Here is a 15,137-nt window from a genome sequence, read left to right as displayed (position 1 = left end):
GGAAAAGTGTCATTGACAAGGCACCGGACACTGGTGCTACAGGGCCCTCGTTTAGTTACTCAATCCATGGAGTCCTTGGGGGTGAACCTGTCCTCCCTCCCTTGGCACAGGCCATGTTGGGGTGGACCTGAAGGACTTGTGTCAGTGAGGCCAGTTCACTTTCCTCTGAGAAAAGCAAAGACATCACACAGCCTCATCCCGGGACTTCTGGGAAGACTCAGACACAACTGGAAAGGAGTGCCCAGAATTGCAAAAGGAATGGGAGGGAGGAAGGAAGGAAATGAGAGGGAAAAGAGGGAAAAAAAGAGAAAAGGGGATAATGAGGGAGGAACGGAGGGATGGATGGATGGACAGACAGAGAGACAGTATTAACTTTGGACAGGTCTCCAAGATGTGAAGATATGCAAAAGAATCAGAAATACACCCCAGACTTGGTGTCCACTCTATAATAGATACTTTGAGGGGTGCAACAGTAAGTGAGGAACCAGGGGATGACTTCCCAAAAGGTAATATGGATGGCTTCATTATTATGATTTTTATCAAAGTGTAATTTACATCTAGTGAAATGCACCCCCCATCTTAAAAGTACCATCCTCTGAACTTTGACAAAGGCATGCACCAGTGGAAGCCACACCTCCTGCATGACACAGAATATTTTCAACAGCCCAGAAAGTGTCCCTATGCCTCTTTCTAATCAATCCCACCCTGGGGGCAACCGCTATTCTGATTTCTAAAATCATCAATTACATTTGCTTGGTTTTGACATTCACATACATGGGGTCACGCAGTATGTATTTTTTTGTTCCTTTATTTAGCATAGTGTTTTTGAGATTCATCCATGTTACTGTGTATTTCAGCAGCTCCTTCCTTCATTGCTGAATAGTATTTATATGAACATATCACAATATTTTTTTTTTTGAGATGAAGTTCCGCTCTTGTTGCCCAGGCTGGAGTGCAATGGCTCACCGCAACCTCTGCCTCCCAGGTGCAAGTGATTCTCCTGCCTCAGCCTCCCGAGTAGCTGGGATTACAGGCATGCGTCACCACACCCGACTAATTTTGTATTTTTAGTAGGGACGGGGTTTCTCCATGTTGGTCAGGCTGGTCTCGAACTCCCAGCCTCAGGTGATCTGCCCACCTCGGTCTCCCAAAGTGCTGGGTTTATAGGTGTGAGCCACCGTGCCCGGCCACAATTTGTTTATCCATTCACCTGATGCCCAACACCTAGGTTGTTTCCAGTTCTGACTATTGTGACTAGAACTGCTATAAACATTTGTGTACAAGTCTTTGTACAGACGCATTTTCCTATTTCTCTTGGATAAATATCTAGGAGTGGAACTGCTGGGTTGTGTGGTATGTGTATGATAAACTTTAGAAGGACATGCCAATCTGTTTTTCCTGAATGCTTGTACCTTTGTACCTTCTGTGCAGCGTGAAGAAAGGTGGAAAGAAGAAAGAAGATGGGAAGAAGGGGCGGTTACTGATTTGTTGCAGCTGGATTAGGAGATCCAGGGAGCCACCATGTGTTTCCCAGTGAACCAAAACCCCAGTAACAAATGCAAGGTCCCCAGGAGCGAGCCCCAGATGTCACAGAGACCAAGTAGAATCAGAAATGCTTCCTGATGGTGGTTCACGCCTGTAATCCCAGCACTTTGGGAGGCCGAGGAAGGTGGATCTCCTGAGCCTCGGAGTTTGAGACCAGCCTGGACCACAACATGGTGAAACCCTCGCCTCATTAAAAACACAAAAATACCTGGGCATGGTGGCAGGCTTCTGCAATCCCAGCTACTCGGGAGGTTGAGGTAGGAGAATCGCTGAACCCGGGAGGTGGAGGCTGTGCAGTGAGGCTGCGACAGCTCTGCTAAGGCCCAGCCTGGGGAACAGAGATTCCATTCAAAAACAATAAATAAAATAAAATAAAATAAAATAAAAAGAAAGAATGCTTTTGTCAGTTACGCATTGCCAGACTTAGACTCCCACAATAATGGGAGACTTCAACACTCCACTGTCAACATTAGACAGATCAACGAGACAGAAAGTTAACAAGGATGTCCAGGAATTGAACTCATTCCTGCAGCAAGCAGACCTACTAGACATCTATAGAACTCTCCACCCCAAATCAAATAACAGAATATAAGATTCTTCAGCACCACATCGTACTTACTCCAAAATTGACCTCATAATTAAAGCAAAGCACCTCAGCAAATGTACAAGAACAGAAATTATAACAAACTGTCTCTCAGACCACAAAAAATCAAACTAGAACTCAGGACTAAGAAACCTAATCAAACCGCTCAACTACATGGAAACTGAACAACCTGCTCCCTGAATGACTACCAAGTACATAACGAAATGAAGGCAGAAATAAAGATGTTCTTTGGAAACCAATGAGAACAAAGATACAACATACCAGAATCTCTGGGACACATTTAAAGTAGTGCAGAGGGAAATTTATAGCACTAAATGCCCACAAGAGAAAGCAGGAAAGATCAAAAAATTGACACTTAACATCGCAATTAAAAGAACTAGGAGAAGCAAGAGCAAACACATTCCAAAGCTAGCAGAAGGCAAGAAATAACTAAGATCAGAGCAGAACTGAAGGAGATAGAGACAATAAAAACCCTCCAAAAAACTCAATGAATCCAGGAGCTGGTTTTGAAAAGATCAACAAAATTGACAGACCCTCACTAGCAAGACTAATAAAGAAGAAAGAGAGAAGAATCAACCCACTAATTAAAAATGATAAAGGATATCACCACCACCCCACAGAAATACAACATCAGAGAATACTATAAACAATTTCTACGCAAATAAACCCGGAAAACCTAGAAGAAATGGATAATTTCCTGACACTACACTTTCCAAGACTAAACCAGAAGAAGTTGAATCCCTGAATAGACCAATAGTAGGCTCTGCAGAAATTGAGGCAATAATTAATAGCCTAACAACCAAAGTCCAGGACCAGATGGATTCATTAGCTGAATTCTACCAGAGGTATATATTGCACCATTCTTCTGAAACTATTCCAATCAATAGAAAAAAGAGGGAATCCTCCCTAACTCATTTTATGGAGCTAACATCATCCTGATACCAAAGCCTGGCAGAGACACACAACAAAAAAGAGAATTTTAGACCAATATCCCCATGCATCATCGATGCAAAAATCCTCAATAAAATACTGGCAAACCGATTCAACAACACATCAAAAGCTTATCCACTATGATCAAGTGGGCTTCTTATCCCTGGGTTGTAAGGCTGGTCTAACATTCGCAAATCAATAAACATAATCCAGCATATATAAACAGAACCAAAGACAAGAACCACATGATTATCTCACGATGCAGAAAAGTGCTTTGACAAAATTCAACAGCCCTTCATGCTAAAAACGCCAATAAATTCCGTATTGATGGAACGTACCTCAAAATAATAAGAGAGCTATTTATGACAAACCCACACAATATCATACTGAAATACAAAACTGGAAAAATTCCTTGAAAAACTACAAGACAGGGATGCCCTCTCTTCCTCACCACTCCTATTCAACATAGTGTTGGAAGTTCTGGCTAGGCAATTAGGCAAGAGAAAGAAATCAGGGTATTCAGTTAGGAAAAAAGAAGAAGCCAACTTGTCCCTGTTTGCAGATGACATGATTGTATATTTAGAAACCCCATTGTCTCAAGCAGCCTTAAATCTCCTCTTTAAGCTGATAAGCAACTTCAGCAAAGTCTCAGGATACAAAATTAATGTGCAAAATCATGCATTCTTATACACCAATAACAGACAAACACAGAGCTAAATCATGAATGAACTTCCATTCACAATTGCTTCAAAGAGAATAAAATACCTAGGAATCCAACTTACAAGGGGATGTAAAGGACCTTCAAGGAGAGAACTACAAACCACTGCTCAGTGAAATAAAGTATACAAACAAATGGAAGAACATACCATGCTCATGGACAGGAAGAATCATTATCGTGAAAATGGCCATACTGCTCCAAGGTACTATAGATTCAATGCCATCCCCATCAAGCTACCAATGAGTTTCTTCACAGAATTGGAAAAAACTGCTTTAAAGTTCATATGGAACCAAAAAGAGCCCGCATCTCCAAGACAATCCTAAGTCAAAAGAACAAAGCTGAGGCATCACGCCTACCTGACTTCAACCATATACTACATGCCAGTACCAAAACAGCATGGTACTGGTACCAAACAGAGATATAGACCAATGGAACAGAACAGAGTCCTCAGAAATCATACCCACACATCTACAGCCATCTGATCTTTGACAAACCTGAGAAAACAAGAAATGGGAAAGGATTCCTATTTAATAAATGGTGCTGGGAAAAATTGCCAGCCATAAGTAGAAAGCTGAAACTGATCCTTCCTTACTCCTTATACGAAAATTAATTCAAGATGGATTAGAGACTTAAATGTTAGACCTAATACCATAAAAAATCCTAGAGGAAAACCTAGGTAGTACCATTCCAGACATTGGCATGGGCAAAGACTTCAAGGTTCAAAACACCAAAAGCAACGGCAGCAAAAGCTAAAATTGACAAATGGGATCTAATTAAACTAAAGAGCTTCTGCACACAAAAGAAACTACCATCAGAGGAACAGGCAAACCTACAGAATGGGAGAAAATTTTGCAATCTACTCATCTGACAAAGGGCTAATATCCAGAACCTACAAAGAACTCCAACAAATTTACAAGAAAAACAAACAACCCCCATCAAAAGTGGGCAAAGGATATGAACAGACATTCAAAAGAGGACATTCATACAGCCAACAGACATATGAAAAATGCTCATCATCACTGGCCATCAGAGAAATGCAAATCAAACCACAATGAGATACCATCTCACACCAGTTAGAATGGCTATCATTAAAAAGTCAGGAAACAACATTGTGGTGCTGAGAGGATGTGGGAGAAATAGGAATACCTACCCGTTGTGGATTGTAAACTAGTTCAACCATTATGGAAAACAGTATGGCGATTCCTCAAGGATCTAGAACTAGATGTACCATATGACCCAGCCATCCCATTACTGGGGATATACCTAAAGGATTATAAATTATGCTGCTATAAAGACACATGCACACGTATGTTTACAGCACTATTCACAATAGCAAAGATTTGAATCAACCCAAATGTCCATCAAAGTGACAGATTGGATTAAGAAAATGTGGCACATATACACCATGGAATACTATGCAGCCATAAAAAGGATGAGTTTGCGCCCTTGTAGGACATGATGCAGCTGGAAACCATCATTCTTAGCAAACTATCACAAGAACAGAAAAACCAAACACCGCATGTTCTCACTCATAGGTGGAACTGAACAATGAGATCACTTGACTCAGGAAGGGAACTACTCACACACCGGGCCTATCATGGGGAGGGGGAGGGGGAGGATTGCATTGAAGTTATACCTGATGTAAATGACGAGTTGATGGTGCAGCAGACTAACATGGCACAAGCATGCATATATGTAACAAACCTGCATGTTACACATGTACCCACAACTTAAAAGTATAATAATAATAAATAAATTAAAAAAAAAAAAAAGAAAGTAGGAATGAACTCTAAAATACAAAAAAGGAGAGCCACGGGGTTTCTCATTCCCCCCATGATGAACTTGTTCAATGGTTTCTTGGTGAAATATCCAACAAAAAATCCTTCTCTCCAATTCCGCACTTTGGGGTATCCCTGACTTGGCTGTGTCCTCCTGGGGTGATGTCCTTACCTTCCCTACACTCTGGGAAGTCAGAAGTCACTGCTGGAGAGTCAGAAATATAGCCAGATCATCCAAGGCTGTTCTGTCTACACTGCACCCCCAAGCCCCAAAGGTTTACCTCCTCATTTTCACCACAAAGGGAGGCAATTTTGGTTTCCATGGCTCTACTTCAGGTTGTGACTCCTCTGGGAGAGACCCCAGGGCCATGCCTGCCACCAATGGTCCAGGACCACAGACGGTCACACCGACACTCCTGTGGCTGCGGACAGATCTACTAGTGTGTGGTCTCAGCCAGGGGCTGCCGCACCCCCTCCAGTAAGCACTTAGAAATATTGGGGTGGGTGCTGTCGTCTTTGGCTGTCGCAATGTGTGATCCCAGCAGCTATGGATGTTAATGACAATGAACTGGATATTCTCACACAAGGTAGAATTGTCCCTTGAAAAATGCCAACAGGGCCCCTGTTGAGAAATTTCATCAACTTGATAAGCCTCATAGGGAATTTGGCACTGAATTTCACGGTGCCTCTCTTCTTTACATTCTCCGTTAGTTGGGTGGGAATTTTCTTTTGCTATTCCTTTTCAAACATAATTGATACTGAAAGCAGTAAGCCCATGGCTCGCAGCATCCTGCACAGGTTCCCCTCTAATATTCTGCAAGCACACTCATCACCGCACGTGTGTGAGAAAACTACCCAAGGCAAAAACGCTAACAGCTATGAAATGAGGGAGGCATTTTGTGAAACCTAGTCAAGGCATACATCTTGGATTTTGCTCAGAAAACCAGCTGTTGTGTTCAAAGAATGCATCCTTATTTATCCTTGCTTGAGTCAATTAGAGAATGTTGGAGCTGGAGGAAGTCTAGGAGGTGTTATCTCAGAAAAGAGAATACAATGTGGAGTCTCAGGATCAACAAGCAACTTTCCCATGGGCCAGGGTTGGGACCCTGATCTTTGGGCTACAGGCTGGGTCCATCCCTGCCTGAACTTCCCTCCCATGGGGTGTGGCCAGCACCTCTTTCTGGAGGTGCTAAGACAGCTTACATGTGTGCAGATTGATGGTTCATATTCGAGAAGATAGCATCATGAAGGTGCTCATTCAGTCATTTGTTTATCCAGCAAACTGAGCACCCTCAGTGCCTGGCACTGTGCTAGGATCTGGGAGTACAAAGATAAATCAGACGTAAACTGCGCCTTTACCAGGGCTGGCGCCAGCTGCCCCATGGATTGTTAATTACAAAGCTAAGACCTGATCATCTTGCTCAGGAGTCTCCGGGGGAAGAGGCATGCATGAATTGCTCATACAGGAGGTGAAGGTTATTTCAGGGGTGCGGATGATGCCTTATGAGAGACAGGTGGTCAGACAGGGAGGCTGAGACAATCAGAGAGTGCTAAGTTCCAGGACTGAGGCTACCTGGGCTCTCTGCCTCCTCTGTCACCCCCTGTACCTCCCAGCCAAGATTCTGCAAACACAACAGAAAGGCAGGAGCTGTCCTGACATCTCAGGGGTCGCAACACTTTGTCTTCCCTGAGGCTCAGTGAGGCTTTGTCCGCTGTATTCATTAAACACTCCTGACGCCTGTAAAGATGATGAAGCTGGCAACCAGAGAGAGCAACTGCGAGCTGCCCAGGCTCAGTTTTGCTTCCTCAGAGGAGCAGCTGTCTTTTCGTTATGAGATGCATCGTTAAAAGCTTCAGACTTCTGCTTCCAGCCAAGATGGAGTAACAGGGGCCAGATCTGCCCTCCTGTCTGAAACATCCAAACCCATATGGTTTCTGGAAACATCCAAAACCATACCAAAGATGTGAAACAGTGGTTTTTAAAAGAGGCAACCAAAGACAGTGATTCCTATGAGGTGAGTCCTACCACAGGCCCAGCTCACTGCCTTGAGAGAGTTTCCAAAACAGTAGTGCAGGAAGGGAGAATCCGCAGGGCCTGGCCAGCTCCATAAGTGGGAGAGATTCAGCTGAGAATCCAGAGAATGAACAAGACAGATGAGGTCTCTCCCCAAGGGAACTCTGAGAAGAGTAGAAGAAGCCAGTGGTAAGCAAATACACCAATGAATATATAATGGCACATCATGGCAAGTGCTGTGAAATAAATAGAAAAGATAGGTCTCATGGATGTTTGCAGAAGAAGCTGGTGGGGTGGGCAGCTTTGGATGTGCCCACCTGTATGGGGTCGAGGGAGGCTAAGGAGATCAAGGAGACCAGAAAATTCCCTTGGGCAGCGGGGGGGCGGGAGGTGGGCTTGTGGATCCACCCAAGGTTCAATGCAAGAAAGAAGTGTGTGAGGTCAGACAAGCCCGCCAGGTACTCTTGGTGGCAAATGCCTCCCCTATTGTCCTCATAGGGTTTTTGTGACTATCAAAGAAGATGATGGAGGCAGCATTTTGGTGGGTACCAGGAATAGCAAAGACTTCAAGGTCCTACTAGGCACAATGGTGCATAGCTCAGTTATATTCCCCTTTCAGAAGTGGAGAAACTGAGGCCACACAGTCAGGGGCCTTGCAACAGTACTCACGGCTACCTCAATACATACTAATGTATGACCCGGGCAAACAGCTGTCCCCGTCAGAGCCAGCTGTTGGAGAGAAGCTGCACACAGGAGGTGCTGGACTGACAGGAGGGAACAGATCCAGGGATGAATGAATCAAACAGCGAGTAGGTTGGAAACAATCTCAGTTTTGCAAGATATCTTTAAACAGGAGTGCAGTCTGGGTCTAGAAGAGCGGAGTGGGAGCCACGTTCTTGGTTTTACAATTGCTTCTCCATTGTGAGATGGAGGCTTTATCTACGGCTGGGCCTCTTGGCCCTGTGAGTGGGCAGCCCAGGCAGCCCACACGGCTCCCTGGTTCTGGAGCACAGCCTCAGTGCCAGGCATTGCTGGTGACACCATGGGCATGCTGGGGGCCTCTGGGCCTCAGAGGCATCATTAGATGGCTCTCCTAACTTTCCAAGTCTTTGGGGACTCAAGCCCTGGGCTGCCTGAGCGGCTTCCTGACTGTTCCTCAGGAGCTGAAAGGGCCTGGCGCTTAACTGGCCGTGATTGCAGTCAGATGGGAGCTGTCACTGCAGTTGCTCTCTGTGCTTCTGGCTTCCTGAGCAGCCCAGCTCCAGGCCCATCAGGCGGGTCACAACTGCTGACAATGCAGTCTAGTGCCACTTGTCTAGGGCCCCCCTGCGCCGTAGAGATCAGCCTCCGTCTCCCTCAAGGAGCCAATGTCGGTGAAGGTGCTTCCCAAGCCTCCAAGAACAAGTTCAGCGTCTGTTGTGGGAAACCGAAGGCAGAAGCACCTGGGCTGGGAGTTGTTTCTCTGCCTTAAAACGACTGTGGGCCTGGTGACTTGGCCGTGCGGAGCAGAGGTGAAAGGAGTCACAGCCCTGCTCCAGGGACAGTCTCATGGCACCGCTGGTCCTCAGCGTGTGCAGGGGTCCCGTTCGGCACCGCTCCCTCCCACCCACCAAAGGGTCTTGAGGAAACGATCCAGCATGTCACGGAAAAGTGCAAATGCACAGGACTCGCCGCGCCCTGAAAGGGGGCGGGATGCTGAAAAGCACTTAGGAACGTGCGTCCTCTTCGGCCCTGCCTCAGCCAGCTTGCTGAAGCCCCCACTGGTTTTGTCTGGCTCACAAAGACAGTGTGGGGGCTGGAGCTTTGCTAAAGATTTGTGTGATGCAGAATCTGTTTTGTAGACCCTTTGGACAGAGGGGGAAACTGAGGCTCAGAAAAGGGGAGGAGCCCGCCCGAGGCCACACAGGGACCCGACCCAGGTCCTTCGGTCTCAGCCTTATTTATGAACTGCCCCCAAAGCACCACAAAGGATGCGGTTTCTCTGAAGTCTCTTCTGGGTTGACCACCCTTTCCCTGCCTCAGGGTCCCCAGCCCCAAGGCCACCGAGGAAGGAGTGGCATGGGAGCAGGGCCGGCCACTCTTCTGTGGGCCTGACCCCACACAGGGTCCCATTGTCTCAGGGATACAAGGGGCCGCCTCTCAGGCCGCTGCTCTCCATTCCTGGGCACAGGGTGCCCTCGGGGAGGCCTGTGCCAGGGCGTCCACCTCCTATAGCGGCTGGGGGAGGTCTGGAGAGCCAGCCTGGGTGCAGGGCTGCTCACTCACTCCTCACCCTGAAGGCATCAGAGCACGTGGGCTGCATGTGAAAACCACAAACACAAAATCAGACCTCGATGCCTTGGCCAACCTCTGCAACAAGCCCCTATTTCTACAGAGAAATAAGAAATCTCCTTTGGGGTGTGCCTGGATGAACACAGTGCCCTTGTGCACCTATAATTCAGGGGCCCCCACCCCTTCTCTGTCAGTGGGAATTTGGCTCAGGCTTCTGGGTTTAGCATGGAGATGCCCTGTTTCATAAGTCTCCCCAATTCCTCCCTCCAATCATGGGTTCCTACAGCAGGAAGCTCCTGGCTGCCCGTAACCACAGGTGAGAGGCACCCGTGCCCAGCCCATGCTTAACAGAAAGCCAGGGAGGTGCATCTAGCCTCCCTGGGGCACAGAGCTCTTGGGGGTGCCTCAGTGGTCTGCTTTTTCCAAAACTAAGGGGCACACCCTTCTCCACTGTGCAGGAGGGAAGCAGTTTGTGGGCACTGCAGCCTAAATGGGGCTCCTGCCCTGCAACCTGTAGCCCCGGGCAGGGGTGGCAGGGGAGTATCCCAGGGAAGTGATGCTGACTTGGCCTGTTTTGGGGCAGTCTGCCTCTTGCCCACTTCCCCCACGCTGCCTCCTGCATGCCAACCATGCCCCTTCCTGCCCCAGGAAGCTGGGCTTCGGTGGCTGGCAGCATGGAGCACGCCCCCCTCTCACCCACCACAGATGGGAACAGTGGGCCTGTGGATATGCATAACGCCTTGGTCAGCCTGTGGCGGGTGGTGTGGCAGGAAGTCAGACCTCAAAGTGCCACCAGGACGGTCTTAGGGCTCCAGAGCAGCCCAAGCCACAAGGGTGGGCCAGGCTGGACTCTTCACTGAGCTTCATGGGGAGAGTTGTCAGAGCCCCAGGTCCCACCCTCACCACTGTACGAATGGTCCCGAAAACATTCTCTCTGCCCTCAGCCTTTTCTCAGCAACTGCTTTGTGTGTGCCGCACCTTTCAGGCCCCCAGCCCCAGCCTGGTGGGCCCCCTGTGCTGGAGGCATCCAACAGGGAGTGGGGCCTCCTTGCCCCGTGCTCCTCAATACCGCTGGGGCAGTGCCTTCTTCCTGGCTCAGGCCCCCACCTGGGCATTCCCTCTGCCCTCTGAGTGGCCACATCCTGCGGCTGCTCCCTCCGAGCCCCTCTCCACCTTCTCCCTGACTCCAGCCCTGTGCTGGGTCTTGCTGGGTTATCTCGGTTGTCCCATCCCCCCACCAGCCCTTCCTTCCTGGGGTATCATATCAGCTGCCCAGTTCAGCACAGTGGTTCTCCACACTGGCTTTCAATCAGAAGGACCAGGAGTTAAAATCCGGATCCTGACTTTGGGCAAGTCATTGACTCTGTTAGATTTAATCTCAGTTTCTTCCACTATAAGTCGGGGAAAGGCAACAGAACCACCTCCTCAGGGCTGGTGCAAAGACGCCATGAGAGACAGGATCAGAGAGCCAGCGGCAGACACCCCTCCACCACCTGCCCAGGTCCTTCCCCTTCTCCCTGCAGAACTCCGATTCCTCACCTGTATCCCTCGCCCTCCAGAGGGCCTAGGCTTTGGGAGAGGCGGGCTCAGTCTACGAGGTGGGTTTTCGGGGTCGCAGCCAGGCCTGGTTGTTCCAGTACTTACGCCCCAATTGGTTTAGGGGTCATAGGGTTCCAGCAAGGACAGGAGAGGAAAAGTCTGCTGGGGGGGTCCTGGGAATGGTTTCCTGGCTTTTAAGGGAGATGCAGAGGAGGTGGCTTCTCCTGCACACTGCTGCGTCCCTTACTCCAAAGCTGAGCAGCTTATGGGGATTGAGGGTGCTGGGGTGCAGGGTTGCGGGGGGGTCTCAGTGTGATGTAGGGTGGTCGGGTCAGTCTCCAGAGAAGACATTGGAACAAAGACTGGAATTCGGCAGGGGGTTCATCATGCAGGTGTCTGGGGGAAGGAATGGCCAGAGTGCAGGCCCTGAGGTGAGCGCGGGCCTCGAGGAGAGCGCGGGCCCCGAGGAGAGCGCGGGCCCCGAGGTGAGTGCGGGCCCCCAGGTGAGTGTGGGCCCCGAGGTGAGCGCGGGCCCCGAGGTGAGTGCAGCCCCCAGGTGAGTGTGGGCCCCGAGGTGAGCGCGGGCCCCCGAGGTGAGTGCGGCCCCGAGGTGAGTGCGGCCCCGAGGAGAGGGCGGTCCCCGAGGTGAGTGTGGGCCTGGCAGTTTTGGGGAGCAGGAAGGAGGCCAGTGTGGTCGAGAGGGAGTGGCGAGGGGAGACTAGAAGGAGATGGGACCACATGGGGCCTTGGGGATGCCATCAGGAGGCCGTGGGGAGGACTCAAGGGAGGGTGGTGAGTTCTGACCTACAGGTCAGCACAGTCCCTCTGTGTTGAGACTGGGTGTGTGGTGGGGAAGGGCGGGAGGCTGTGGGGAGACTGCGGATAACCTAGCAGGGAGACGGCAGGGCTCAGACTCGGGATTCTCAGCAGAGGTGGTGAGAAAAGGTCAGAGTCTGGAAATGCTTTCAAGGTAGATTTCATGGAAATGTGGATGTGGGCGGCAGACACAGAGAGGAGCAAGGATGACTCTGAGGGTTTCGGGCTGTGCTTGTGGGAGGAGGAAGCTGTCACCAACTGATGGGGAGGGTTCCTGGGTCTGTGCAGCTTTGGGACGGGTGTGGAGGTCAGGTGTGAAGTTGGACATTGTCACACACCATGGGAGACGGTGAGAAAGCAGCCGGGGCGGGACTCTGCATTCAGAATCGAGGGCTGGAGGCAGCCATTTGGGAGTGGTCAGCACCCAGCCCTGGGGCTGCAGGGGGTCGTCAAGTGGGGGAAGGTAGATAGAGGGGAGAAGAGGACCAAGGCCTGGCCCTGGGGCACCTCAACATGAGGAGGTACAGAGAAGGGTGAGAGGGGAGGCCAGCAAGGAAGGCGGCCCAGGCCATCCGGTCCTGCAGCCACGTCAGGAAGGGACGTCCAGGACGAGGGGAGGTCAACTGTGTCCACCGCAGCTGACGGTCAAGTACAGCCAGGCTGGGAGCCGGCCACGGGATGGAGCCACGTGGCAGTTGGCTGCTGGCCGCTGAAAAGTGGTTTGGCGGGAGTGGAGGGAGGAAGCCCGGGGAGGCAAAGAAAGAATGAGAGAGAGGAAATGGAAACTGTGGGATGCACAACTCACAGTTCGAGTTTCACTGCAAAAGGGAGCGGCGTCGTGGAGCCGATTCCGGTGGGAGAAGTCATGGGAAGGATTTTAAGGCAGGAGGTGGTGTATGTGTGGGTGAGAGTGTGGGGGAGTATGTGCGTGGGTGTATGAGTGTGTGACAGAGTACGTGGGAGTGCATATGAGTGTGTGTGAGTGTATGAGTGTGTGAGTGGGATGTGTGGGTGTGTGGGAGAGTGTGTGTATGAGTGAGAGTGTAAGGGGGACTGAATGGGAGTGTGATTGTGTGTGAGAGAGTGTATGAGTGTGTATAAGTGTGAGTGGGGACTGAGTGTGTAGGAGTGTGACTCTGTGTGTGTGAGTGTGTGTGTGTATGTGAGAGTGTGAATGTGTATGTGTGTGAGTGTGTATAAAGTGAGAGCAGGGAGAGAGGGGTGAGGGGCCCACAGGGAGCAAGGACAATGCTTGGCCAGATGAGGAAACTGAGGCACACAGCAAGGTTGTCCAACTTCATTCAGGCGGGTGCTGGAGCTGGGATTGAACCCAGACAGTCTGGCTCAAGGGCCAACCTGTGACGGCTGCATAGACACAAAGCAGGCAAGTCACCGCATACGACAAACAGCCAGGAGAGACCCTTTTTGGGGAGACCGGGAGACTGGAGGGAGCAACGCGGTGTGTGGAAAGGGGCGATGGGGCCACCCTGGGCATCAGGAAAGCCTCTCTGAGGAGGCGACGTTCAAGACAGGGTGTGGGGGTAGCGCTATGACAAGGTGCCAGCAAGGGAAGGAACGGGGGACACAGGCAGCGGCACCGGGAGCCTCTCTGCCCCCCTGAACCCTGAACCCTGGGTGAGGGGATCTGTGGCCTTCCATCTATGGCTCCTAATCTGTAGCCTGTGCTCTGCGGGCCACTTGCTCCCCTGGCTGATTTATTTCTGCACGGTGCTCTGTGCGCGGAGCCCTGTGTGGTGGCAGATTGGCTGCTTATCATCAAGGGCACTGTTCTCAGGCTCGGCCTCTGACGGGGCATTAAAAAAAACCCAATACATTATTAATAATTGTCTCCATCATTCCTGTGCCTAATTAGGAAAGGAAAATTATGAATCGGGCATATGTCTCTTGGTGGGGGCAGCCTCAGCTTTTCCCCGTGTGAGGGAGAGTCTGGGTGGAGGCTGGGGCAGGAGCCGAGAACAGCAGGTCGCTGCCTGGTAGAATTAATTACGCTTCTGGTAGCGACTGGAGAACACGTCCCCCTTGTTTTTGCCCAAATAGCCCTCTTTGTTAGACTCCTTAAGGCAAGGCCTTGTTACTCAACAGCATCTCCTCTCTTTTAGTAGCTGCATTCCACTCCTTTTCTGTCCTGGCCCTTGGTCCCCTCCCCAGATCTGCCAGGCCTTCTGTTCCCACCAGGGCTGAAGACGCCTGGCTGTGCAGAAGGTCCACATACTTGCCAGCTTTAGAACAGCCCAGCACCTTTGAGAAGTGACGAGAGGGGGCCACATTCAGAACTTGCGCCCACCCACCCTCGTTGCCTTGATGACGATTCCTCATTCAGTTGCTAATCCACTCACTGATTCACTCAACACACATCTGTTAAGAGCCTGCCGTATGCCATGCACCGTGCTAGGTACTGGGGACAGGATGGACCCTGTCCTCATGATGCTGATAATCTACTGGAAATTGGACATTCATTAAATCATCACCAAGTAAATGCAGACTGATTCCCAGCTCACCGGGACACTTAACTGCATGTGACTTTTGTAACAACAGGAAGCTGAGAAACAAAAACGAGAATGACTTGACATGGAGAGCCAGTGTGAGTTGACTGAACGTGATAGGCTCATCTTTGCTTGTGAGAGCTCATGACCTTGGGAAGGGAGAATGCTCCCAATGGTATACATTAAACGCCCAGCAGAGCCCTGACACCTATTTGATGCTCAATAGATTGCTTTCTCTCAAGGGGGCACTTAATTGACAGGTGATGAGACTGGGTGCAGTGGCTCACACATGTAATCCCAGCACTTTGGGAGGCCAAGACAGGAGGATCGCTCGAGCCCAGGAGTCTGTGACCAGCCTGGGCAACATAGCAAGACAAAAAGTTAAAAAATTAGCTGGGATAAGTAGGCTGGGTGCAGT

General features: G+C 50.0%; 1 protein-coding gene across 3 annotated transcripts in view; it reads right to left on the bottom strand.

The window, feature by feature from the left end:
• The window catches only part of PRIMA1 (proline rich membrane anchor 1), a 73,634-nt gene that overhangs the window by 20,352 nt on the left and 38,145 nt on the right, over positions 1–15,137 (bottom strand). The window lies entirely within an intron of this gene.

The sequence above is a fragment of the Papio anubis genome, chromosome 7, assembly GCF_008728515.1.
Source record: "Papio anubis isolate 15944 chromosome 7, Panubis1.0, whole genome shotgun sequence".
In the NCBI taxonomy this organism is placed as follows: Eukaryota; Metazoa; Chordata; class Mammalia; order Primates; family Cercopithecidae; genus Papio; species Papio anubis.
This window is presented reverse-complemented; position numbering and strand designations above follow the sequence as displayed.